This window comes from Balaenoptera physalus, assembly GCF_965194825.1.
Source record: "Balaenoptera physalus genome assembly, chromosome: 8".
Lineage (NCBI taxonomy): Eukaryota > Metazoa > Chordata > Mammalia > Artiodactyla > Balaenopteridae > Balaenoptera > Balaenoptera physalus.
The window spans coordinates 100478924-100506787 of NC_138887.1; the positions used below are offsets into that span (position 1 = coordinate 100478924).

At 45.9% G+C, this 27864-nt stretch overlaps 1 long non-coding RNA gene across 2 annotated transcripts in view; it reads right to left on the reverse strand.

The window, feature by feature from the left end:
- Positions 1–5704: 5704 nt before the first annotated feature.
- The window catches only part of LOC309665759, a 36826-nt gene continuing 14666 nt past the window's right edge, over positions 5705–27864 (reverse strand). The window contains exons 2-4 of one of the 2 annotated variants that reach the window (XR_014266669.1): positions 18769–18820; positions 14494–14523; positions 5705–13638 (exon numbers count right to left, since the gene is read on the reverse strand). This is a non-coding gene — a long non-coding RNA (uncharacterized lncRNA). Of the gene's footprint in view, positions 14524–18768; positions 18821–27864 lie in introns of both variants that reach the window. The other variant, XR_014266670.1, reaches the window with a different exon arrangement.

Sequence of the window (27864 nt, forward strand, 5' to 3'; positions counted from 1 at the left end):
ACTCGAGTCCCGGGGACCGGGTCGCTCGGGGGAGGGAGTCCGCTGGGCTTTCCGCGCTGGCAACGCTCTCCCACCGGCCACTCTACGCGGCTGCCCAGATTCAGCCCGTCTCTCCCATCCCCGGATCAGCCACAGGATACTGGGAGACGGAAGTGGAACTACAGAGGACCTCCACCCTTTCCCGCCGTCCGGACCTTCCAGTTTCTCCTGGCCCCTTCTAAGGAAAACCAGAAAAGAGCGCAGAGTATTATCAGCGGCCGCAGTTTTCTTCGCGTCTTGTGTGGGCGCCTCTGCCTCTTGCAAACGAAGGCACGGTCCTTTGAATCGCCTCCTACCGGCCAGCGGCAGACCTACCTTGCTAGGGCAAGATAGGCGGGGAGATTATCCATCTTCCTTTGCCTACTGCCCCCTTTGCCTGCTCAACACACTCCTTTAGACAGGAGGAAAACAGATTTTCCTTAGCCCTTACCTGCCACTACCTGAGGAAGGAACAAATAAGACTGCAGGCTCCTTAAGGAAAAGGGCCTTGTCTTCCCTTGCCTGGGGTACCCCATAACCAGGGAGTGGGGTTGAGCACACAGGTGCTCAAACTTCTTCATCTGCTGACCAGAAAGCATACTTTTTCCTCTTTCATAATTGTTATGACTAGCAACAGTGATTGAGCACCTAGCAGAGTTGGCAAGTAAGAGTCCTTGCCCTCAGGCAATTTCTTTAAGGAAACAGAATAGATAGAAAATAAACAGTTGACAATTCTCATACTATATATATATTTTTTTTTTTCACAAAAATCTGACAATCTGAGGGAGCAAATGGTAAACACTAAACGACTGTGGGCTAAGATGCATTTTAAGGAGGCAGAGTTAAGGGTCAGACTTTTCAGCAACTATTTCACAAAGGAAATTGAATTTACGCAATGGTAAGATCTTGGATTTTATCCTGCCTGGTACCTTTTCCTATACATGTACACACCCACTCCCCAGATTCGAGATCAAAACAATTTCTCTGACAGCTCAGCCACGTGAATGCCATTATAGACAATCATTTTTGCTACAGACTGAATGTTTGTGTTTCCTCAAAAGTCATATATTGAGGCCACTGTCACTTTCTGAGATGGCCCACACTCTGTCTGTGGAGTGTGTTTCTCTCTAAATAAATCCACTTCTAAAAAAAAAAAAAAAGTCATATATTGAAACCTAATCCCCAATGTGATGGTATTTGGAGGTGGAACCTTTGGGAGGTGATTAGGTCATGAGGGTGGAGCCCTCATAAATGGGATCAGTGTCCTTATTAAAGAGACCCCAGAGAGTTCCCTCACTCTTTCCACCATGAAAGGACACAGCGCCTATGAACCAGGAAGTGAGCTCTCACTAGACATCAAATCTGCCAGTGCCTTGATCTTGGACTTAGCCTCCAGACTGTGAGGAAAAAATGCTTGTTGTTTCAGCCACCCAGTCTAAGGTATTTTTATTATAGCAGCCTGAATGGACTAAGACAATTTTGTAGAGCAAGATTATTACCATGTTCCTGCAGGTATCGCAAAGAGGCAAGGGCAGACTAATCGAAATTATACGCAGTGATGAAGTCATTTTTCTGATCCCTATTTGTGAACTGATCATTCTAGACACAGAAAGAGCCAAAACACAGGTTTATGACTGTAAACAGGAGGCGTAGTATATCAAAGAGGACTGGGACTGGCAGTTAGGTGGGCCTTGGTCCAAATCTGTGCTTCTTACATATATTATATTATATATAATTCTTATATAATTACCCAAGTCACAATCTCTCTCTGAGCCTCAGTTTCCTCATCTTTCAAATGGAGTTACAATAGGTATCTCATAAGGTTGCTTTGCCATTAGTGAGATAACACAGGTAAACTTCCTGGCTCATGGTAGGCTCTTAATAAACAGAAGTAATGATTATTTTAAGCTAAGTAAGCTGTGGCTAAGTTCTACGCTTTTGACCCACAACTAAATGCAATATATTATAATTTCTATTACATATTCATTCAATAAATGCTTATTGGGCACCTCCTATGTGCCAACTGGGAGTGCATGGTGAACAAGATGGTGATTGTCTCTGCTGCCGTGGGCCTTAACGTCCCCTGGGGCAGAAAGACAAACAGGCAGTGAGAGTACAATGTGAAAAGGGCTCTGACAGGGGAGGACCACTCTCCACACAGCCCAGACTCCTGGGCAACGCACAGAACACAGCCAGTTGTTCTGAGAAAGAAATGAGTCAGGGTCCACTTCAAAGGTCCCTGGAGGTAGGCAGAATATGAAAAATAAATGACACACACATACATGGTAAGTGGGTCCCAGCAGTGACTGAGACCTGGTCTCACTTACAGAGTGGCTCTGTCTTTTCTCCAGAGTTTGTTGGCTACAAATGAGATTTACCAGCAAACTATTCATTAAAACAATCACATAACCTGAGGGCCTCAGTGTGTCATATGAAGGGATTTTACCTGTAGTAATTTCTATACCGTGGTTCTCAGGACATTTGTGATGTCTGGGGACATTTTTGAATGTCATAACTAAGGGGGGAGGGACTATATTACTGGTGTCTGGTGAGTAGAGGCCAGAGATGCTGCTAAACTCCTACAGTGCATGGGACAGCCCTTCACAACAAAGAATTATCCAGTCCCAATGTCAGTAGTTGATATTGAGAGACTCTGGTCCAGAGGAACTATTTGAAGAAACGGGAACTAAAGAAAAACTACTTAATTTTCCTAAAGCCACAGGACAATGGACTGTTTTGGTTTTTTGTACGTGAAAGAGTTATGTATCCTCACGGGGCCTCCTCATCTGAGAAATGAGAGTATTGGATTTGATCTTGTAGAAAGTCCTTTCCAGTTTGAAAGTTTATGAATCAAATACATTTATAGGATTAGGATGCAATTAACATGGGGCTATAAGACTGAGGGATGGTGGTCAGTCCAGGTGCTAGTGTGTCTGCATTTCTTTACCTTCCAGACTTCCTGAAGTCAGGTGCATAGTCCATTCATCAAAAACGTATGGAATGAGGGCTTCCCTGGTGGAGCAGTGGTTAAGAATCCGCCTGCCAATGCAGGAGACACGGGTTCGAGCCCTGGTCCAGGAAGATCCCACATGCCGCGGAGCAACTAACCGTGTGCCACAACTACCGAGCCTGCACTCTAGAGCCCGTGAGCCACAACTACTGAGCCCCTGTGCCACAACTACTGAAGCCCACACGCCTAGAGCCCGTGCTCCCAACAAGAGAGGCCACCACAATGAGAAGCCTGCACACAGCAATGAAAACCCAACACAGCCAAATATAAATAAAATAAATAAATTTTTTAAAATTACATTAAAAAAAATGTATGGAACGAGGGATTTCCCTGGCGGTCCAGTGGTTAAGACTTTGCCTTCCAATGCAAGGGGTGCGGGTTCAATCCCTGGTCGATCCCACATGCCTCACGGCCAAAACACTAAAACATAAATAGAAGCAATATTGTAACAAATTCAATAAAGACTTTAAAAACGGTCCGCATAAAAAAAAAACCTTTAAAAAAAAATGTATGGAATGTGACTTCCCTGGCGGTCCAGTGGTAAGACTCTGTGCTTCCACTACAAGGGGCATGAGTTCAATCCCTGGTCAGGGAACTAAGGTCCCGCATGCCAGTGCGGTGTGGCCAAAAAAATAAAAAATGTATGGAACACCTATGGGCAAGGTGCTGTGCTTGGGTGTTAGAGGGGTGCAAAGAGGAATTAGATACAGCTCTTGCCCTAGAGTTACCTACAATGTAGGAGGGGGGGAAAAGCAAGGATAACTATAAGACCAAATCAAAGACCAAAATTAATTGAGTATATATGCATCAGATACTAGGATAGACACTTGGCATACTTTTCTCATTAATCCTACTTCCCATTATTTATTATTTTTCAGGCAGGGAAACTGAGGCTCAGGCAGGGTAAGCAGCCTGTCCACAGGCAGGGAGCGATGATTGGTGGGGCCCAGGAAAGGCCCTGGGCCTGTTTCCTTCAACACCTGAGTCTTTAAATATCTTCCTAGTAACTCTCATCTTCTCTTCCCGCGTACAGAACCTGACACCATCAGGGGAGAATCTAATACAAGGTATATAGCCCATCGCAGGGAACTTCAAAAGATAGTTCAGATTATTTTGTGATTCAGATTTTGATCTAAGTATCACTTGAAATAAGTGGAGTTTAGCTTGGAAATATTTTTATTGTGGGTTCCATTTATTATAACAAAGTTTCTGCAGTTGATAGAGCAAAGTTCCTTGCCAACAATTGTTCCTCAAGATCTGATGGTGGGAAGAAAGTAGACTGACCTTTTAGAAGCAAATATGAATATCTCCAACCCATAAAAGCGTAACTTAGGCCCAAAGGTAGCTATCATAATAACTTCTACTTGCACTTCTAACATTTGTAAAGTGTGCATTGATTTGTTCAACAGATAATTATGGAGCACTTGACGTGTATAATAGTGTGCTAGGCACATTAGGGCACACAAAGGAATCTAGCCTGGAAAATGAAATATTAAAAGCTAAATAACAATATAAAGTAATGGTTCCCAGCTGGGGACAATTCTGCCCCCAGGGTTCATTTTGAGATGTCTGAAGACATTTTTTGGTTAGGGATGCTCCTGCGTGTTCTGAAATGATACTTTTGCAATTGGTTTTTTTGGTTGTCACAACCAGAGGGGTGCTGCGGGCATCTAGTGGGTACGGACCAGGGATGCTGCTGAAATCCTAAAATGCACAGGCTAACCCCTTACAACAAAGAATTATCCAGCTCAAAATGTCCATAGCACTGAGGTTGAGAATCCCCAATATAAAGCAATTACGTTCTCGTTGGTAATGCCAACTATGTTTATAGAAGTTGCAAGAAGAGACCCAATGCTATAGCTGGAGTAATCAGGGACAATTTCACAGAGGAAAAAGGACCTGCCTGGGTCTCTGAAGGAGTTAGGATTTAGGAAGCGAGGGGGCCTAGAGGGGACATTCCGAGGAGGGAATATTGCATGGGCGAAAGTGCTGAGGTGAGGTGGACTAGGAGGTTTCTGGAACAGTGAGCGGGCCATCCTGGATGGAGCATTATTTCCACTCCACATTCTGTGGGTTGGGTCAGGCTGGTGGTGTCACATCTCCAGGTGACAGATGAGGAAACCAAAGCACAGAAAGCTTCAGAGCACATCCTGTGATGGTCTCTGAGCTGGAGAAGAAGCCAGTCCTCCTGTTGCCCGGGCCCTGGGCTTTCACCACCGTAGTCCCCCTCACCTGAGCCATGGTCCCACCCTGGACCGGTATCTGCCATGAGACGCATCACCCAAACAAAAGCTTCCTTCTGTCCTGAATCCAGCTGTCCTACTCTGGAAGATCACTATTTCTTTATTTGAAAGGACACCCTGTAGAAATCTAAACACACACACACACTCACACACTTCTCAAGCCAGAAATGGAGAGAAAGGCTGGTAGAAAATGGAATCACGTTCTAAAGAACACTAACTCAAAATTAATAGTCAGTCAACAGGCTAGCTGGGGGAAGAGCAGCCAGTTGCTCAATAGAAACAGAGCAGCTTCTGGCTGGCTGTGGTGCTGTCACATGGTCACCATGCCCGGGAGGAGGGGGACGGGGGAGGGGGGGCGAGGAGCGGGGACAGGTAGGTCTTAGGTAGGTCTCCAGAACAGATGAAATGGGGAGAAAATCTCACCTGGTGGAGGGAAAGGGAGAACCAGGAGTTTCCCACTCAGACACTCTGAGGAGACTAGACCAAGGCGCTGTGAGGACAAAGGCCGATGCTGATCTGAGGAGGAAGGGTCCAGGGTCCTGGGGAACCATCACAAACCCCCCTTCCTGAGTCTGTTCTGACCACGTGGAGTCTTTCCTCTCCAGTGTACATTTAGGGAAGAAAAGACCCGGAGGCAAAGCATTTGGGAACAGGGTCAGAAAAGGGTGAAAAGGAGAACAAAGGGCAGGTGTTCTAGGCTGGTTGAGATGATGCGGGGCCTGGGACTTGGGAGAAGCACCAAGTGGATTGCCAGGGGCAGCTGCAGGCTTCACAGAGTCAAGGAATCATTCACCTGTGCCCTAAACATTGAGGAGGAGGGGTGAGCTCAGAGGAGGAGGAGCATCCTGGAGATTAGCTTCGAGGCCCTGCGGGAGGCAGAGCCCCAAACCTGGGTCTCACTCCCACGCCTGCCGGCCATCCACACCCAAGGATGGGGTCCATGGGAGGAAGTGGGACCCCGGTGCCGGCCTCATGACTCTTCTCCCTCACCCCTCCTTATCCCAGGGCTTAAATAGATTGATAGCTTTGCCATGTGTTACCCAGTTATTGATTGCTTTTGCATCTCCAGTGAGGATGAGGCTCTGGTCATGTAGGGTTGGTGCATGGGGGTGAGCGTGGAGCGTGGATTGGGGCGGTGGGTGGAGATCACTGGTCCAGGAAACATCTATGCCAAGACCACAGCAACTCCTTGTGCCCACGCCCACAGCATCCTCTGCACTGGATCCCCACGGAGATGCCCTTCCCCTCACCCCCAGGGGCACAGGTGGCACCAAAATCCTGTCTTTGAGGACAGTTTGTCCACCCTCCCACTCTTTTAGTTCCAACCATTTCCCAGCCTGGCTGCATAAGAAAAATGTAAGCAATGTGCAGACTGCACTTTTCTCCTGCCTGGGAGGCCCTGACATTATCACAGCCACAACAAACCCCGGCCTTCACCCCAACCCACTCCTGCCTCTTGCCCGGGGCTTGAGCAGAGGGACGCAGGGCACCGGTGGGGCCAGTTTGGGCCCAGGGTGTCAGGGCAGGCCCCCCACCCTGGTCACTGCATGGTGTGGCCTGGGGAGTGGCTACGGTGGGTGCTTCTCAGTCCCCAGGGTGCCCCGAGGGAACTGAAGGCGGGAAGGGGATGATGTGCCCATCCAGGGAGGGAGGGTCATTGGGGATCAACTTTCCCAAGTCTGGAAAGAGCCCCCCTCTCTCCCTGCCTGCCAGCCCCTGCCTCTTGCCTCCTGCCAGGTCACAGTGGGCAGTGGGACAGAGGGCAGTGGAGAGAGGTGAATGGGGCCTCCACCTCCTCCTTGGACTGGAGGCCTGGATGTTGGGAGGGAGGGAGACAAGGGGGAGGGCCCAGTCACAGGAGTGGTAGCCCCATGCCCACCTCACCTCCCCAAGCCTCCCTCCACCCCCAGGCATAGCCTCCCACTTGCCTAATCCGTCCAAGGGTACCACTGGGAGTGTCACCTCCCCCCTGCTCCCAGGCCTTGAGACCCTGCTGGTTCCCACAGGCTGTACTCCCTCCTGCCCCACCCACTCAGTCTGTGACTATGAGGGGATGCTTGGAGAGGAATCATCTGCTCTCCTGTTTCCACCCCTGCCCCCAAGTCCTCCAGCTCCGACCCCAACTCCGTCCTCAGGGTGAGGGCTGCCCAGGCTCCCTGCTGGAGACTTGGGCCTCTTGGCAAATCCCCAGGGCCCCTTGCAGGCTTCAGCCTCACCTGGTTACCTGCAGGCAGGCCCTGTACCCACAGCACCGGCTTCCCCTCCCTTAGGTGCAGCTGGACCTCAGCCCAGAGCCGCTGGGGGAGGCTAAGGCACCAAAGTACCCGAAAGGGCAGCTTGGGGGTGAGGTGGGGAGGCAACAGTTCTCCCCCTCAAAGGTACAGAGGTGGGCCTGAGGACCCCAGGCCAGGGTGAGATCGCGCTGGGATGCCCTAGGCTCCTTCTCCCTACATACACTGAAGAAAGGAGAAAGGGCGTTATATCTGCAGTCCTAAAATGCTGGGAGATACTGCCCTGTTTAGCTTACAGCTAACAAAAAGAACTCTCCCAAGACCGAGAGCATATTTAGGAAGTGGTTCAGAAAGCTTACATCACCACTGACCTTCAGCCTAGAAACCTGAGCCAGCTGGGGGAGGGACCCTGGAGCGGGGTGTCTTTGAGAAGACCACCGAGCTCACTGGCAGTTCTGCCATTGCCGCCCTGGCATGGGGCTGGTGTGGGGAGTGAGTTCCTGGCACCTGGCCCCAGCCCTGGGCAGTGTGTCCCTAACATCGCGAGCAGGTGGGAGTTGCTGCGGCCACGCTGAACCGGGGCCTCTCTGCACGTGTGTGTCCACTCCCCGGCCCATCACACCTTGGCTTCTGCTTCCGGTAATTCATCATTTGTTTTTCTGAAGCTTGATTGTCATTGTGACGGAAGATATTAAACAAAAGGTGAGGTAACTAATGAAGTAAGTTACTTGAAAGAGCTTTGACAAATGTCAAGAGCTGCACATACACATTATTATTCTTAGTGCTTCCAACCATCAAGGAGTGTTGTTAAGTCCTTGCCAGACTCAGAGGGATCTGAGAGTTCATCTGATCCAGCTCTTTCATTTTGCAGACGAAAAATGTGAGGGGTGAAGTGGTCTTCCCAAGACCACATGGAGCGGTTCAGCCAGATCTAGTGTCCTGGCAGGAGCTAACTGTCCACTGAGCGTCCAACACTATGCTATACTCTACTTATATTAAATCATTCCACACGACAAACTATCAGGTAGAAATATTAATTTTATAGATGAGGAAACTGGCTGAGGAAGTGTTTTTTTTAAATAAATTTGTTTATTTTATTTGTTTATTTTTGGCTGCGTTGGGTCTTCACTGCTTCGTGCGGGCTTTTCTCTAGTTGCGGTGAGCGGGGGCTACTCTACGTTGCGGTGTGTGGGCTTCTCACTGTGGTGGTTTCTCTTGTTGCGGAGCACGGGCTCTAGGTGCTCAGGCTTCATTAGTTGTGGCTCGCGGGCTTAGTTGCCCTGTGGCATGTAGGATCTTCCCGGACCAGGGATTGAATCCGTGTCGCCTGCATTGGCAGGCAGATTCTAAACCACTGCACCACCAGGGAAGTCCCCGCATTACTTTATGCTGCCCCTTTGTAGCCAGCTGTACCCCTGCCACCCCTGGTCCCTGGCAGCCCCTAATCTGTTTTCTGTTTCTATAACTTTGCTTTTTCCAGAGTGTCCTATAAGTGGAATCATACGATATGTAGCCCTTCAAGTCTGACCTTTTTCACTTAGCATAATGCAGTTGAGATTCATCCAGACTGCTGCCTATATCAGTAGTTCCTTCAACCACAGGTTGTTAATCCACTTATCATCTGAAGGACGTTTGGTAGTTATGAATAAAACCTCTAAAAACATTCACGGGCAGTTGGCCCTCTGTATCCACAGTATTCAACCAACGGTAGATAGCTTGGTTGGAAAAAAAAAACTCCAGAAAGTTCCCAAAAGCAAAACTTGAATTTGCCATGTGGAGTCTATTTACATGGCATTTACATTGTATTTATAACTATTTACATTGTATTCCGTAACATAAGTAATCTAGAGATGATTTAAAGTATATGGGAGGATGTGTTTTAGGTTACATGTAAGTACTATGCCATTTTACATAAGGGATTTGAGCATCTGTGGATTTTGGTATCTGCTGAGGGTCCTGGAACCAATCACCTGAGGATACTGAGGGACGAGGGTTACAGGTTTTTATGTAAACATAAGGTTTCATATCCCTTGGGCAAATAGGAGTGGGATACACAGCGAGTGTTGTTTAATTTTATAAGAAACTGCTAAACTATTTTCCAAAGTAGCCATACCATTTTGCATCCCCAGTTCTAGTTGCTCTGTATCCTTGCCAATATTTGGTATGGTCAGGGGTTTTTGCTTGCTTGCTTTTTTTGCCATTCTAATAAGTATGTATGAAGAGGGTTTTAAAATTTGCTTAAAATCATACGTATAGTGAGTGGCAGAGATGATATTTAATTGTAATCTCTCTGTCTCCAAAATCCATTCCCCTTCCTCTACACATACTGCTCCTTAAATAATCCAGTTCCTCTACCTTGACTCAGAGCAAGTAGCTGGTAAACCCACTCTGCCAGTCAGAATAGCCTAGGTCACATTGCAGTAAGAACAACAACAAAACCCAAACCCCAGTGACTTCAAATAACAAAGGTTTCTTTCTCATTTATTCTGCATATCCTCTGTGAGTCAGATGGGACCTCTACTCCATGCTCTCCTCACTCCAAACTCAGGCTGATGGAGCAGCCGCTAGCTGGGGCTTTACCACTTGCTCTGCAGAGGGGAAGAGAGCTCGGAAGGGCTCACAGAGATGATTAAATGCTTCAATCTGGAAGTGATAGCATCACTTCCACTTCCACCAGATTGGCCATACCTAGTCTATGGCCACCCCCAATCACTAGGGACCAGGGACCAGTCAATGCCATCCTAGCATGTGGCCAGAAGGCAGAGAAGAGGAAAAATTTGGTGAACAGCTTTAATACCTACTATATGTATTGTAGATAATTGTTGATCATTCAGAAGATGCAAGGTAACGCTAAATGAAAAGTGGTTCATATAAAGCATCGCATTATTCTAAAGGTTAGTCTTATCCAAGATTTTCAACATGCTTTTCACAGTTGCCTCAGAAAGCCTTGGCTGGGTGCAGAGGCCCTGCCACTACACAGGCAGGCCCTCCTGCTAATATTTTCCCTGGATTCAGGAAGAGCCCACATGGCTTCTAAACATAGTTTCCATTAAGGCCCAGCAATGCACTGAAAATCCAACCCTTCGGCCCCTTACTCTGTTTCTCAGATTCATATTGTTATTCCAGCCACTCCCTAATTCCCCTTGATTTGTGACTATGGGCAAAGCCCTTCATTCTGGGAGTAGCTGCCAGGTACCCTCTGAGCCTCAGGGTCATAAAGCTATAGGGCAGCTCAGGTGTGCTAGAGCAGGGAGCTGTGGGGAAGGATACCTCCTCTACATGGTCCTGCCTAAGTTCTTGGACCAGACCTCAGACAGTCTCCAAGCCAAAGCTACCGGGATTAGAACAGCTGAGTATGAGTACTAGAACAGCTCACGTGAATTACGGTGAGCTGGGCAGACAGAAGGCCTCCCTCATTCCCCCCACATCAGCTGTGTGCCCATGAGCAGAAATTCTCTGAGTTGTTTCTTCATCTGGAAAATGAGGAAGATCATGACCTCTGTTAACATGCTATGAGGAATAGTTTGTAAATGAAGCATCTGGCACATAGTACTTGCTTAATAAATGGTAGCTATTATCACCGTGATACTTAGAGCTAAATAGAAGCTCTGTGCATTTTCAGTCAAACTCTGCAGTGAGTGAGTTCTAGGGGCCTGGGACTTGATTTCCCTTGACCTTGGGGTATGCTTAGAGTGAAAGGATGGAGTATTATTGTTAATTGGTTAAAACTAGTGCTTTGGGGCTTTCCTGGTGGTGCAGTGGTTGAGAATCTGCCTGCCAATGCAGGGGACACGGGTTCGAGCCCTGGTCTGGGAATATCCCACATGCCGCGGAGCAACTGGGCCCGTGAGCCACAACTACTGAGCCTGCGTGTCTGGAGCCTGTGCTCCGCAACAAGAGAGGCCACGATAGTGAAAGGCCCGCGCACCGCGATGAAGAGTGGCCCCCGCTTGCCGCAACTAGAGAAAGCCCTCGCACGAAACGAAGACCCAACACAGCCAAAAATAAATAAATTAATTTAAAAAAAAAAAAGTCCTTAAAAAAAAAAAAACTAGTGCTTTGTCTCCTATTGAAATAACTATTTCAGTTGTTGTTTTCATTACATGTGCACACCTAATTTGCATGGCTGATATATAAGCCCAGTATGAATAGAGATGTAGTTAGCAAAAGTCCAAATGGTGATTAAAAAGAAATCTAGAGAAACTTTTTCTAAGATCTACTGCCAAAGAGCCTTAAGCAAGTAAAAATAAGCTTTCATGTCTTTTACAGTTTTTACATTGCTGTTCAGGTTTTAATTTTCGAGTTTGTAATTATTGAAACTTTATGTATTATGGTATAGAGGCTAATACAAATAAATAAAATCTGTGAACATTCACTTCAACTTTTCCAAAACAAAATGGGTCTGTCTGATGGTTATACTCAAACCTGTCTGGGGCTGAGACAAGGCTGCCCCCTTCTGGAAGTTTCCAGTACTGTAATGATTCCTTAAAGAGGCAGGCTGTGGGCCTTCCACCCCAGCTGAGAAGGGGCCCATGTGTTTCCATCATTTCAGCTGTGGGTCTAAAGGTCTCTCCATGCTGCACAGAACAGCAGACACGGTGGCCTTCAAGTTTCCTGGGGTTTTGTTACTCGTTGAGGAAAGCGATTACATTTTCTACTTCCCCACGATACGTTGGTAGAGTGCTGTACAGTTTAAAGAGCAGTTTCACGCACTTTACTTCACACGTCATGATAACCCTGTGAATTAAGACTGGACAAAAGTTTTTGTCATTTTACATGGAAGAACAGAGGTTAAGAGACGGCAAGTGATTTACCTAAGACCACACTACCCCTAAATGGGAAAAAGTTCTAGAATCCAGGACTTTGGTTACCTAGGTTTGTGTTCTTTCTGCCAAACCATAATAAAAATATTACTTTTATTTTTAAAATAGCCTGTTTACGATGTGACAGGTCAGTGATTCTCAGCTTTGACTGAACATTAAAATCCCCCGGGCTACTTTAAAAAGTAATTCCCATGCCTGGGCACCACCCCAACCAAATACATCAGACTCTGTGGGTAGGGTTCCAGGCATCCATGAGTTTCATTAACTCTCCCAGGTGACTCCAGTGTAGAGTGTCACGCGTCATTGTGTAGGTACTTTATAAACACCTCATTTAAACCTCATTACAATCCCATCAGCTAGGCATTGTTACCCACATCACAGGTGAGGAAACCAAGGCACAGAAAGGATAAGTCAATTGTCCAACTCACCTTGGATAGTCCCTATTACCACAATTCCCAAACTGTGTGTCACGGTGCTCCAAGTTGCCAAAGTGAGGTTCCACAGGATATTTGAAAAATTTCAGGGATAAATACTCGTCATCTGTCAGGCATCATGTGCACTACTAGCTCAAGGCAACTCACCGCTTCTACAGTAGATGGCGCTACATGCCTTCCAATGACGTCACTTTTTTTTGCAAAACTGGATTTTTCAACATGAAATCAGTGTGGAACAGGAAATGAGTCTGGTGGTGTTCACTCTGATTCCAAAGTTAGAGAAGCAAGGCAATGCCCAAGAGTCATAGATATCCCATTAGTAACTGTGGTAATTTAAGAATGAATTAAAATATTTTCTCTTTCAACTTCTGTGTCGTTTTTTCAAATGGCTATGCTGTTAGGACAAAAATATGTATTAAGTTGTTCAGACCTGACTACTTAATAAAGGAAAATTTGCGGCATTTTGGGAAAAAAGGCACTGACACACCAAGGGCATCCACTCTAATGTCAAAGTCACACAGTGAAGATGCAGAGGGAGGATTTGAATTTGGTCAGTCTGAACTGACCCAGAGCCTGAACAGTTAACCTCTCCTCTTTTTTAACAAAATATTTATTTATTTATTTGGTTTCGCCAAGTCTTAGTTGTGGCACGTGGGCTCCTTAGTTGTGACATGCTAACTCTTAGTTGCGGCATGCATGTGGGATCTAGTTCCTTTGACCAGGGATTGAACCCAGGCCCCCTGCATTGGGAGCGTGGAGCCTTAACCACTGCGCAACCAGAGAAGTCCATAACCTCTCCTCTTAACTGGGCTCAGTCAGTGCTTTACTTCTGTGTCCTGTCCTAGATGCCAAACCTTAAACACTGAGTTAGGAGTCAGCCTGGAAATGGTAGAACAGACATAAATTGAACATTACTATCAGGACCACAAATTATTACCATGTCCTTTGGCAAGTTACAGAATGTCCTGAGCCTCAGTTTTCTCATCTGTAAAATGGGGATAGCAACATCTACACTACGGAGTTGTGAGGATTAAACAAGATAAAAATCATAAAGCATCTGGTATAGAACAGGTACTCAATAAATGTTCTTTCCCTTTCTTCCCTCCTCACTTCCATGACAGACCTGGAGGCAGAGGGACACACCAGTGTCCACAGAGGTGTGAAACACACACATGTAATCTAACCATCTGCCTGTGCCCAGTCGTCAACCTCAAGCACATTGTATATACATACAAGCACATTGTATATACATACATATATACCTATAATCACAGCACCTTGGCGATTAAATCAGCACAAAATAAACTGACAGAACAATGAAGCAAATAAAGTTCTTGAACTCACTCCCCTTTCTCCACATGGCCTCCATGGATAGCTACTGCTATGGAGAGATCCTCTGCCAGCCCCACGGTATCATGCAGACTCAGTTGGATCCACGCCACCCTGCCTCTCCAGTTGCCCAGTATATCACTGCATGTGACGCTGGACCAAAGGGCTGCTCAGGACCTAAAAACATCCTCCATTTCATCTCAACACACACACCCTCCCGCCACTGGTTCTTAGCAGCGTCAGCCCCAGAACAGATGACCACCTTCCCAACATGTTCCTCACAGGAGGAAACCCCTACAACCAGCCAAGGTACCTGAGCTTTCACCTTTAGATATTATTTCTTTGGGCTTGAAGGCTTTTTATAAAATAGAACGCTCTCTGTAAGAGGTAAATCTTATGTCTCACCTGGCAGGTGGTTAAACTTCAGGTCAGCTTCTGGGGAGGAAGTGAAAGAAGAATCAGTGTCCCTAACACATTCATCTCATAAATATCTAGTGAGCATCTACTATGTGGTAGGCACAGGGGCATGGGCATGAACAAAGTGCAGTCACTGCCCTCAAGGCTTATGGTCTAAAGGACACAAACTAGGAAACAGGTAATTACAAATCCCATGTGTTATACGCTAATACAGGAAGGAAGTATAGGCATATAGGGGCACATAAGAGGGAGAGAATCCAGACTTAGAGAATCAGCAAACACTTCCTGGAAGAAGTGAGATCTAGATTGAAACTTAAAGGATGAAAAGGAGTTAGCCAAGTGAAAAAGGTGGGGAGCATTCCAGGTAGAGAAAGCAGGAGTACACAGGATAAGGTCCAGGGATAGAAAAGCGTAGTGGGAATTAGGTGCCTACAATTGTGCAAAGGGTTGGGACATGGTTATGACCTGCTTTTGAGTCTTTTCAAGTCCAAACCCAGGCAAAATTTTCATGTAACAACTATTTACTGAACTCCCACCACTTGCAAAGAGTCTCCGCTGATGTGGGGAGGGTGTGTGTATGTGAGGAAACCTACATAGCACAACAGTAGGAGCCCCACATTAACCTTCCCTATCTTGCCATGTCTGGACACCACCTCCTTATGACTCTCATGATCCCAGACTGGCATCTTACGTTGATGGCAGGCCTGGTTTGAGTCTTGGTTCTCATGTGTCCTAGCTATGGACATGCTTTGCATTCTGGCAGCCCTGATGAGAGAGTTCTAGGCTCAGGCAGGGCTTGTATTATTCACCCCTCAGCTTCCAGAGGCAGTGGGTCAGAAGTGAGGGGACAAAGCAAGGTGGCACTGCACCCATTCTGAGCTTGAGAGACCTGGAGACATCTCATTGCTCCTATCAGAAACTTAAACACAGGGAAAGGTGGCAAAGGTGATATTTACAAAAGTAGCTGAGGGTTGGATGCCAGCATTCTGACCACAGCTGAGGAGAGGACTTGGCGTATTCTATTTAAAACTTTGGAGTTCCCAGGTTGTGCAAGGCAGAAGGTCGGGGTGTTGTCAGAACAGCCAATCTCAACATGCTTGCTAACTCATGTCCACGTGGTAGCTTCTGGCATGATGTCCTGGGCCAGTCCTGATGTCCACCCCACCCTCGACTCCAAGTACCTAAAACACACACCTCACCACTTTTGTAAAACACCAAACTCACCATCTTTAAAAAGAAAAAAATTATAAGTAAAATCAGTCAGGCTAGAAATGGTCCCCAAGGAGACAGTGCTTCTGAGAAGCCACTGAAGGCTTCAGGCCTGGCTGCTCAGTCCTTGACCTACTTGTAGGCAGGCAAGACCTATGCCCTTCCCAGCTTTTGGAAAGGCTCAGTCACTCTGGCCTTGCCTGCCTAGCCCAGCTTTGCTGACCTCATGGGTGCAGGTGGAAGCTTAGAAGGACCTTTCACCTCCTTCCTGCCCACTCATTTCCCTGCTGCAGCCAGGTCCCTACAGAGTGCAGGCAGACACCTGTCACACACAGCCTGACTCCTCTGATGTGTGTTAGAGACGGGGAGGGGAGGATGGTGTGCTGGACCGGGGACAGGAGTTTGACAGGACTCTGCCACCCTACAGGGATTTATGATTCTGGCCCACCCAGGTTTGGGGGGCTCCCTAGGGCACGGGTAGCTGTGTGACCATCCTCAGGAAGGTGGAGCAGCTGCCTCACTGGGTTCTGGGACCATTGCCTGCTGGAGGCCCCTCCACGAGAAGGACGGTCTAAGACTGGACCCAAAGGCACTCACAGACAGACCCCTCTGCTAAGACCCAGAAGAGGGTGGCCTCTGAGGTGCCTTGGAGTCCCTGTCTACAGGACCCGGGCAGACCTGGTGCCCCCAAACCACCTCCAAACCCTCCTACCCTACCCCGCCCAGCGAGCAGGAATACTGGTTCCTGCGGTAGGTGGGTAGATCGGTGACGGAGGGACTCTCCCCGCCTCGACGTCTCTGTTCAGGGTAAAGGTGAGGACAGGCTCCTTCCCCTTAGGGCAGCCCAGAGCAGTTTCCGGCTGAGTCAGTTTCGCGGGAAGAGCGGCTCAGGCCAGCTCAGGGCTCGGCTCGCCAACAGGGATTTGTCCACTCCCCTCCTCCGGCGCTGGGCAGCCCCTGGCGCGCCCCTGGGCCCCTGGCCGGTGGATGGGCGGATGGACAGACGGCCGCGGGGGAGCCCCAAGCACCAGCCTGCTAGAGGGGAGCCGGGAGCAGGTGGGTGAGTGCGGGGTCCTGGGCCCCTCGGGTTGTCGGAAGCCGGCGCTGTCCAGCCAGAGAAGGGACTCCTTGACGCCAGCAAGTCGGGGCCCTGCTTAGATTTCCCTTCCCATCTGGGACAAACTTAGTATCCTCCAGGCGCTTGCATTAAAGAGTGATATTTCCCCGATCAGGACTTTCCTAGTAAAGTAACTATTGTTGCTAGAAGGAAGAAGTTGTTGCCTCTGATGGCCCCTTCCACTCTCAAGAAGCACGAGGAAAAGATATCTAGACACCTGAGGCTTAAGTATGAAAGGGAGTGTAAGGAATAGTTAAGAGTATGGATTCTAGCATCCTGACCTGGGTTTTAGTCCTGACTTTGCCATTTTTTTTTTTAATTTTTATTTATTTATTTATTTATTTTTAATTTATGGCTATGTTGGGTCTTCGTTTCTGTGCGAGGGCTTTCACTAGTTGTGGCAGGTGGGGGCCACTCTTCATCGCTGTGCGCGGGCCTCTCACTATCGCGGCCTCTCTTGTTGCGGAGCACAGGCTCCAGACACGCAGGCTCAGTAATTGTGGCTCACGGGCCCAGCCGCTCCGCGGCATGTGGGATCCTCCCAGACCAGGGCTCGAACCCGTGTTCCCTGCATTAGCAGGCAGATTCTCAACCACTGCGCCACCAGGGAAGCCCCCTGACTTTGCCATTTTTTGAGCCGTGTCACCCAAGGTGAGTTTCTGTTGTTTCTCAGAGGCGAGTTTTTTTCATCTGCAAAATGTATAATAATTCTTACTGCACCTGTTTCTTAGGATTGCCATGAGGACTGAATGAGACAAACGTGGAACACGCTTAACACGGTGCCTGGCACATAGTGCCAACTCAGTATGTGGTTGTAAAATGTGCCTTTTATTGGACAGCACTTCATCCCAAAGAGTGGGGATTTCACACAAAAGGAAAATATATTTGAGCAGGCGTGTTGTGTATGGCCGCCCAAATCACAGAGTAGACTACAGAATGTTTCCCACCAGCCACTTCAGTTTCCCTCCTGGATAAAATGTAAGCTAGCAGGACCCTATGGGGCCTTCCCAGAACAGGACTCCCCCTCTTTCCCCCCATGTCCTCTGCCTGACTTTCGTCTGTAGAAAAACTAGTCAAAGAATAAATCTAATCAGAGAGGTGAGAAAATGCAGAAAGAAAGAAAAACAGTCAAGCAAGACAACGTCAAGGACCTTTAGTTCCTCCTCAAGGGCAATAGGTAATATTCTGAGCCAGGTCCTTTGAGCTGTTTTGCAGATACTGAAACTTCTTTGTGGAAGAAGTTAACTGTATGCCACCCACAAGAATAGAGACCCCAGACCAGCTGGAATCAGAAGGCTGAAGATATCCACTCCCACCAACCCATCAGAGGAATGTCCATGAGCTGATCACACACACCGCAATCCCCCTCCCTCACACTGTCTTTAAAAACCTTTCCCTGAAAGCCTTCAGGGAGTTCAGGTCTTTTAAGCACTAGCGACCCTGGATTCCTTGCTTGGTGCCCTGCAATAAAAGCTGCACTTTCCTACACCACCAACCGGGGTCAGTAGATTGGCTTTACTGCACGCGGGCAAGCAAACCTGTTTGGTTCGGTAACAAAAACAGTCCTAACTAAAGGCATCTAGGAACTAGGAAGCAAAGAGTGCTTCCTAAAACTCCTAAAACGACCAATCCTCCCATCTGCCACTCCCCACCCCTACCCCCCGCCCTCCGCCCCCCACAAGGTCTCAGCCCAGTCCCCCAGAGCCACAAGCCAAGAGGCAACGTAGATGTCTCCATGTTGGCTTCATACAATGTCTATTATTTGTTTTGTTTTGCCACTCCGCTTGCGGGATCTGAGTTCCCCAACCAGGGATTGAATCTGGGCCATGGCAGTGAAAGCCTGGAATCCTAACCACTAGGCCAACAGAGAACTTGATATTTGGTTTTTTAATCATAGAGTATAGATTCTTCCCCTCCCATTTGTCCTTGTAACTTACCGTTGTCTAATCTAGAGTTGGTTTCTGGAGGCATGAAAAATCTCAGCTGAGTCTGAAAAGATAAATAAGAGTTCATCAGATCAAGAAAGAATAGGGCATTTCAAGTATTGAGACGAGCACGGGCAAGACTCAGAGGCTTCCCAGGACATGTTCTGTGGAATAACATGCGGCTCTGTGTAAAGGAGTCTAGGTCCCGGCTGAGGCACTATGGCATAAGAGCTTAGCACGTGAACTCATGGGCTATACTGCCTGGGTTTGAATTCCAGCTCTATTACTTATTAGCAAGTTACTTAAGTTCTTTGTGCCTCATCTATAAAATAGAATCATAGTAATAATACCCAGCTCCTATTGTTGTTGGGATGGTGAAATAAGTTGGTATATGGAGAGAACTTAGAACAGTGATGGTGCATAGTAGGTGTTTCATAAATGTTAGATGTTACTATTCCCAATTCATATGTAAGCTTTGGAGCAGCCCACCTTTTTCTTTCACCATTCAACCCAAGTACACCCTATACAAGAAACTTTCTTTGATTAATCTGAAATGCCTATATGTTGCATACCAGCCAAATGCACTTCATGTCTGGATATCAACATTTTAACAAACTCATTCTCTAACACTACCCTGGGGAATTGGTCACATCAATAGAGAAGGAAGTTTACTGCAGGAAATCAATGAGCTGTCTTGTGACACAATGACTCAGTTATACATTCAACATTCTGTCAGCAAGTATTTATCGAGCACTTATTACGTGCCAGGCATCATGCTTCACGCGCCTTCCCCTAGAGTTCCACACAGGAGAATTAGGTGGAGGGTGATTGATTTAAGAGTCTCAGAAAGACCAACCTTTGCCTCCAATCTTTCTCCTCCTGACTGCTTGAAAGATTTAGCACTGATTTCACTTCTTCAAACCCTGCTTAAGGGTGATGCATTCTGGTGGGTCAAAGTTCTAGGTTACCCAGAGAGATCATACATTAGATATTTAATAGCAGTGAGAATTCCATTATCTGATTAACCCATTTTCTGGAGCAAATGGATCCATAAAGGGCTTTGGTGGAGCTGTGAACACTGGAAATCACGTGTTTGTCAATTTGTGCATTTTTCCCTAGGAGTTCTATGTCAGAAAACATAAGAATTAGATAACAGGACAATCTTCCCAATACAAAACACCTAAAACATAGCAAAGATTCTTTTACATGCATAGCAGAGCTTGAAGAAAAAAAAAGGTGGGGGGAATCTATAGGGGCAAAAGACAAACAAACATACAAAGCAAAGAACAAAACGAGTGCTGTTGCAGGTGTTGTCAGTGAAGCTGTGGCTGTCCTGAGGGTGCTGACCAATCCTGATAACCGAAAGGCTACAGCAGGGCCCTCAAGGCTATGCTTTCCAGGAAGGGTGGGCCCGGAGGAATCTGGCCACCAGCAAAGGGAGGGGTCAGTGATAAGTGTTTGTCTCTACCTGCATTCTTGACTTGAATAAACAGTTTCCTGTGAGAATTTGCGATTCTGTACTTCCGGTGAATTTGAGAGTAAAATGTATACTACGCGTGGTCTGGGAAGACACAAGAGGGAACATTAACAAAAATTGGAAATGGATTGGTGGTTCTTTGAAGGAGCTTTGTACAAAGCTTCTCTGGAGGAGTTCCCCCTCACCCCAGGCTACATAGGATTCCCACACAAAAAGTTTGGACAAGTAGAGCTCAAATTAAAAAAAAATCTAGGGAATTTCCTGGAGATCCAGTGGTTAGGACTCTGCGCTCAGGGTTCAATCCCTGGTTGGGAAACTAAGATCCCTAAGATCCCGCGCAAGCTGCAAGGCACGGCCAAAAAAAAACAAAAAAAAATCTATAAAAACATAGAAAAAATCTCCATGAGCAAATGTCAGCAGACCCAATAAATAGCTGCATAAGAGCCTTTCCAACTCTGATAATAGAATTATTAGGTACAGAGTAAAAAAAAAAAACAAACTTTTTTTTAATGTTTAAAGAAAACTAAGAAGAAACTGAAAACATGAGAAAAGGACCATATGCTACCAAAAAAAGATGAAGGAAGTTTGAAAAACAAATCAAATTGAACATCTAAAAATGAAAGCCATAATAATCACAATTAAAAACTAAATGGGCAAGTTAAACAGAAGATTTAGATAGAATGGAAGACAAAATTGGTGAACTAAAAAAAAAAAAAATCTAAAAAATTACACAGAATGTAGTAGAGAGAGACAGAAATAGGGAAAATATGAAGGAAAAATTAAGGGACATGATGATCAGAATGAGTAAGACTAATATTCATCGAACTGGCATTCTGTAAGGAGAAAATAGAATAAAAAGAGGCCAAGAGATAGTGGCTGAGGATTGTCCAGAAGCAATGAATGACATGAATCCTTACCTTCTATGATTAATGTAAGCTAGATGACAAAGGAATAATATATATATATATATATATATATTATTTTTCACCGTGGTCTCCAGGGCCTTTATTCAGGAAGGTACAGAGCACCTGCAGTCTGTTTGACAGGCACTGTGCAGGGGTTTGTAACAGCTCAGTTTTCTCCAAAGGTGTAGTGGGGAGAGGGGTGCAGAAGGAAGGAGGACGCTCAGGGCAGTTCTCTCCTCCAGAAAAAGGCACTGGCAGGGCGTGCGCACCCTGCTTCTTCCCAAGCAGTGGCCCGGGTTATATACACACGGGGCTTGACCAGACGCCGAGAAACGCGAAGCTAAATACAGCGAAGCGTGGAAAGAGTCCCTGGAGCGGGGTGGAGAGGAGGGGAGGCGGGGTGGCAGTGGCCAGGGCTGCATTTGGGCTCTTTCCATTGGGTGGAAAAGGAAGTTCAGAAAGAAGGCAAAGCTTTAAAGGAGAAACAGAATGCAGCCTCTCAGACTTAGTGTTCCGTGCAATTAAAAAACCCGACAAAATAAATACAACCTAAAAACTTCTTACATGACACTAAAGGCACATCTGGGACAAGCAGTTGAGAAACCTCCTCCACTGCTGAGCAGTGTTGAACCCCAAGAGCCCCGGGGCCCCACGGGGACAGGGCGGAAAGGACGCCCACTCACCTGTGCGCAGCTGTGCACACCTCGTCCCACCCTCCTGGCACCTGCACAGCCAGGACCCAAGGAGTCCCTGCCTGGACCAGGCTGGCTGGGGAAGGTTTTCAGACCGCCTGGGCAGAGGCTCTGGGAAATCCCATTCCAGGATCCATCTATCCCGCTCCGTCAAGGGAGTGGGGGACAGAAGGGAGAATGGGTTGAGAGAGAGGGTAGGTGTGCAGGAGAACTAGCATGGGAACTACAAAACCCCCAAACACCTAATAGAATAACCCTAGAAGATGCCACTTTCTACCATTCACATATATACTGTAACTCAAAGCAAAGGATTGCCAGTAAGAGGCCCTATGGGTCTCCTTTAATAAACAAGTCACTCGCATATTAGCACACTGTTTGCAAACAACTGGTGCCTACTTAAAGTACTTGGAATGTTTGTCCTCTTAAGTTGGTTAAGCTGGTTCCCTCTAATTTTTGTTCATAGCATTAATTTGCTTTCGCAAATTTTTTTCATAGATAGAATGAGGGTAACTTGGCCAGCCGAGAGTTGTAGAACTTTTACATCTGAATTAATGATGTCCCTTCCCCACAGACAGCTGCAGCACAGACCCCGGGGTCCCTTCTGACCGAGCTGACTACAGCTCCCAAGACCCCAAGCTGACTTTGGCGCTTCTGCCTTCTAGGGTCATAAAAATATGGAACGTTTCACGAATTTGCGTGTCATCCTTGCACAGGGGCCATGCTAATCTTCTCTGTATCAAGGAATAATATTTTTAAATGTCTGAGAGTAAATATCTAGCAAACTAGAATTTATACTTAGCCAAATTAGCATTTAAAAGTAAGAGGGCTTCCCTGGTGGCACAGTGGTTGAGAATCTGCCTGCCAATGCAGGGGACGCGGGTTCGGGCCCTGGTCTGGGAAGATCCCACATGCCGCGGAGCGACTGAGCCCATGAGCCACAACTACTGAGCCTGCGCGTCTGGAGCCTGTGCTCCGCAACAAGAGAGGCCGCGATAGTGAGAGGCCCGCGCACCGCGATGAAGGGTGGCCCCCACTCGCCGCAACTGGAGAAAGCCCTCACACAGAAACGAAGACCCAACACAGCCAAAAATAAAAATAATAAATAAGTAATAAATTTTAAAAAAAAATTAAAAAAAAAAAGTAAGAACATACATGGAATGGGAGAAAATATTTGCAAACCATGTATCTGATAAGGGACTTGTATAAACAATATATAAAGAACTCTTACAACTCAGCAATAAAAAGACAAATAACCCAATTTAAAAGTGGGTAGAGGAGTTGAATGGACATTTCTCCAAAGAAGATATACAAATAAACAATATACATATGAAAAGATGCTCAACATCGTTAGTCATTAGGGAACTCAAAATCATGATGAGATACCACTTCACAACCAGTAGGGCAATGGAAATAAAAAAGGAAGACAATAAAAAGTGTTGACAAGAATATGGAGAAACCCTTATACATTGCTAGTAGGGTTGTAAAATGATGCAGCCACTTTGGAAAACAGTTTGGCAGTTCCAGGAAATAGTAAATATAGAGTTACCACTCTTAGTTATACACTCAAGAGAATTGAAAACATATGTCCATATAAAAACCTGTACACAAATATTCATATCAGCATCATTCATAACAGCAAAAGAGTGGAAATAACCCAAATGTCTATCAGCTGATGAATGAATGAGCAAAATGTTGTATATCCATAAAATGGAATATTATTTGAACATTAAAAGAAATATGAAATTCTAATTTTTAAAAATTGTGAATCACTATATTGTGCACCTGTAACTTATATAATATTGTACATCAACTATACTTCAGTTAAAAAAAGATATGAAATTCTGATACATGCTATAGCATAGATGAACCTTGAAGGCATTATGCTAAATAAAAGAAGCCAGACACAAAAGATCACCAACTGCAGGATTCATTTATATGAAATATCCAGAATAATATTCCTTTGAATAGAATTTTTAAATTACACCTTTGCAAATCTATGTACCTATACATCTATATCTATAGATATCTATATATCCATAGATATCTAGGTTTTTGGGGAAGGATGCACAAGAGACTGTTCAAAGTGGTTGCCTTTGGAGATGGGAGATTCATGGATAGAGCACAGAGATGGGTTGGAAACCTTGTTTTTATTATTGAGGTACAACAACATACAAAAATTCACCCTTTTGAAGTATACATTTGCTGGGTCATACAGTAACTCTTCTTTTTTTTAATTTTTATTTTGTATTGGAGTATAGTTAACAATGTTATCTTAGTTTCAGATGTACAGCAACTGTGTTTAATTTCTTGAGGAACTAGCAAACTTTTTTCCAAAGAAGCAACATCACTTACATTCCCACCAGCAGTTTATGAAGGTTCCTATTTCTCCAAATCCTTGTCAACACTTGCTATCCTCTTTTTTGTTTTGTTTTGTTTTGTTTTGTTATTGCCTCTGGGTCTGAAGGTCTATGAGAAGTGGCATAAATCTTGCTTTTATTTTATTTGTATTATAGGGTCTGTGATCTTTGTGTAGGGGTCACAAGGTTAGAAAAAAAATTTGCTCTCTGTTCACCCTTCAGAATTAGGAAATCAGCCTTATCCACACTAAAAATTTCCCCAGGGCTATTTTTAATATTTCAAAAACCCTGATATAGGACTTCCCTGGTGGCACAGTGGTTAAGAATCCGCCTGCCAATGCAGGCGACACGTGTTTGATCCCTGGTCCGGGAAGATCCCACATGCCGCGGAGCAACTAGGACTATGTGCCACAACTACTGAGCCTGAGCTCTAGAGCCTGCGAGCCAAAACTACTGAGCCTGCGTGCCACAATTACTGAGCCTGTGTGCCACAACTACTGAAGCCCACATGCCTAGAGCCCGTGCTCTGCAACAAAAGAAGCCACCACAATGAGAAGTCCACACACCGCAACAAAGAGTAGCCCCCGCTCGCCGCAACTAGAGAAAGCCTGCACGCAGCAACAAAGACCCAATGCAGCCAAAAATAAATAAATAAAATAAATAAATTTTTTTAAAAAATTAAAAAAAAGAAAAAAGAAAGTGCTTTGACAACTAACAGTCCTCTGCATATGTAAGGGATGATTACAATTCATTAATTTTCCAAACATATATTGTTGTGCTCTTCAGTGGAACAAGTAATTTAAATTTCTGCCCTCAAAGAACTTATAATTCAAGACTTTACTTGATTTAAAGTTACTTTTCTCAACAAGGCAGTTCAGGAAGGGATACGAGGCCATGTGTATAATTGAAACTATCTGAGTTTGGTGTGGAAAACTCAAATCTCATTTGATCAAGTGTGGCAGTGGGAGTTGAATCAGGGTATTAGATCCCTGTGGGTAGAATGGGGCAAGGACCCTGTCTTGTTCATTGCTGCATCCCCAGCACCCAGTACAGCCTCAGGCACATAACATAAGGATAATAATAACAAAATATAACTAACATCAGTTGAGCACATCAGTGCCAAACACTGTACCAAATGCTTTGCCTGCATAATTTCATTTATTCTTCAAAACATGGGACTTCCCTGGCGGTCCAGTGCTTAAGACTCCGTACTCCCAACGCAGGGGGCACAGGTTCAATCCCTGGTTGGGGAACTAAGTTCCCACATGACGCATGGTGCGGCCTAAAAAAAAAAGAAAAACAAAAAAAAACAGTCTTATTGGAGTAGGCATCATTAATCCCACTGAGAGAAAACTGATGAGAAAACTGAGCCTCAGAAAGATTAAGGAGCTTGTCCAACGTCACCTAGTCACTGAGTAGTGGAGCTGAGTTTCAACTCAGGTCCAGTTTTCCTGGAGGCCACTGCTCTTAACCCTGAAACACCTACATGAGAAATCCAGTCCTGTTGTATCTCTTCGTGGAGGCACAGTGAGGACAGCAGGCTGGTGGAGCTTGGCGATGCTCACCTCCGAGATGCCCCACCAGCTCCCCCAGCTCTGATTCTACTGCTCCGAGCTACCATCTGTCATGTTTTGGATCCCCAAATGGACTTCCGTACAGAGGAAAGAAAGCACTCCTCACTGTGAGTTAATAAATGGAAGTCAATCAATAAGTATTTTTATGTCAATTTCGTGTGAGTTTTACTAATACTGAGTTATAATAACTAACTCTATATTTTAAGTTAATTTTCCAAAATTTTATTAATGATATAAGTGAGCTATATATAAATTTAAGTGATAAACCTTAAAGAAAATCAGAGCTTTATCAACTAAAAGTATGCCTATACTATTAAACTTCTAGATCTATAAGTTGAATAATTGGGGTAGGAGGGAGGAAGAGTCCTAAAGGCAAGTAGTTTAGTCTCCAAAATGCTTCACCTAATGTTTATTCGTAGTGACATTTAATAAATAGTTGTTGAATAAATGCGTGTAAAAAGGAGGAAATAATCATAAACAAAATTAAAAGCAAATAGATGGGGAAATATTTTCATAAATACAATAAGAAAGGGCTCAATATATGAAGAAGGGCTCAAATATATCAAGAACTTGGAAAATATATCAAGAACTTGGAAAACTGATACAAAAAATATGAAATCTTTAATAGAAAAATGAAAACACCAAATAAATGAAGAATGAATTAATGGTTGGCTTGGAGCTACCGGAGAGATGCCTCTCTTGGAGGTTAGCACCTTAATTTTGCAAGACAGCATTGGGGACCATATGCGGACAAGTGGACTTCAGGAATGTGAGAAGAGGGAAGTAATCCGAAAATGCATGGCGTTTAGCAGGGGAGCTGGGTTAGACCTCTTTCAGACAAGCGAGAGAGCAGGAGAGGGATTGCTCTGGGGACTGACTGGGTGATCAGATGTCCCAAATTGGGGAAAGCAGCCAGAAAAATCAGAGATATTTGGAAGCAGGAATGTAGCTTTACTGGGAAGGGGTTGGAGGGTGAGCTCACCCTCTGGGGACGAAATTCAACTCTAGCAGGTGGACAGCAGTCTTGGGGAGAGTGCTTGGGGAGGGGCAGGGCCAGCTCTGTCCTGCCCTGACAGGTCACAGGAGCCCAGCCTTGGGAGCAGGGTGAGTTGGAACCTGGGCTCTGATGATAGTAGCAACGTGTCTGGCATGTGAAAATGTCTTTTCCTTGTGAGAAACCAGGTGAAGCGATGTGACTCAGGGGCTTAGCAAGTGCAGGACTGGTTACTGAGCTTGCTTCCAGGCCCTAGTCCTGTCTCCAGATCCTGGAATGACTTTGACTTTATGCCCTTCCCATTAGGGGTCTCATAACTGAGAACTCATCCCCAGGAGATAAGGGTGACTTTCACAGTGCACACCCTTTGTGGGAAAGGGGCTGTTCAGGTGTGCTGGCCTCTGGAGCTTGGGGGACTTCCCTCCTTTCCTGGCTTGGAAGAAGTAAGGGAGCTTCAGGCAGCCCATGTCCACTATTTATCAGGTGATTCACTAATCCAACTAAAGAACCTCAACTTCCTGCAGTGATGAGCCCAGCACATAGTTTCAGGTACACATATCACCAATAGTCACATTCCCCTTGACTAAGTGACCTGCACAAGGAGGCTGCGAAAGCTACACGCCCAGGCACTTCGGGCATCAGGAGTCACACTGACAATGAGAACATCCACAGGCTTGGAGCCACTGACAGTGCAAAGGTTCCTAGTGTGCACACGCTTGCCCTGAAGCACACACACCCATCTTGGTGTGCACACTCAGAGCCCCCTGAGCTCTACATCCCGCTACACACCAAGCTCATTCTTTTGGGTGGCCCCCATTTTGAGCAAGTCCCAAAGCTGCTTGGTTCTTTTGCTGTGAAAGGAGATTCTCCACAACCCTCTACTCTTCTTTCTTCTTGACTTCTCCCTGTTTAGCAGAGAGCGAAGAGGCAGGGGACAGCTATGAATTCATTCCAGAAGGCTGAGAATGGGAGGCTGCCAGGACCTCATAAAAGCACTGAGTTATAGAATCTCATCAGCTGGAAGGAACATTACAGAGCTCGGTCCATTTGTTTTATTGGTGAGGACCCTGAGGCTGAAAGGAGAAAGAGACTGGCCCATTGCTCTGGGC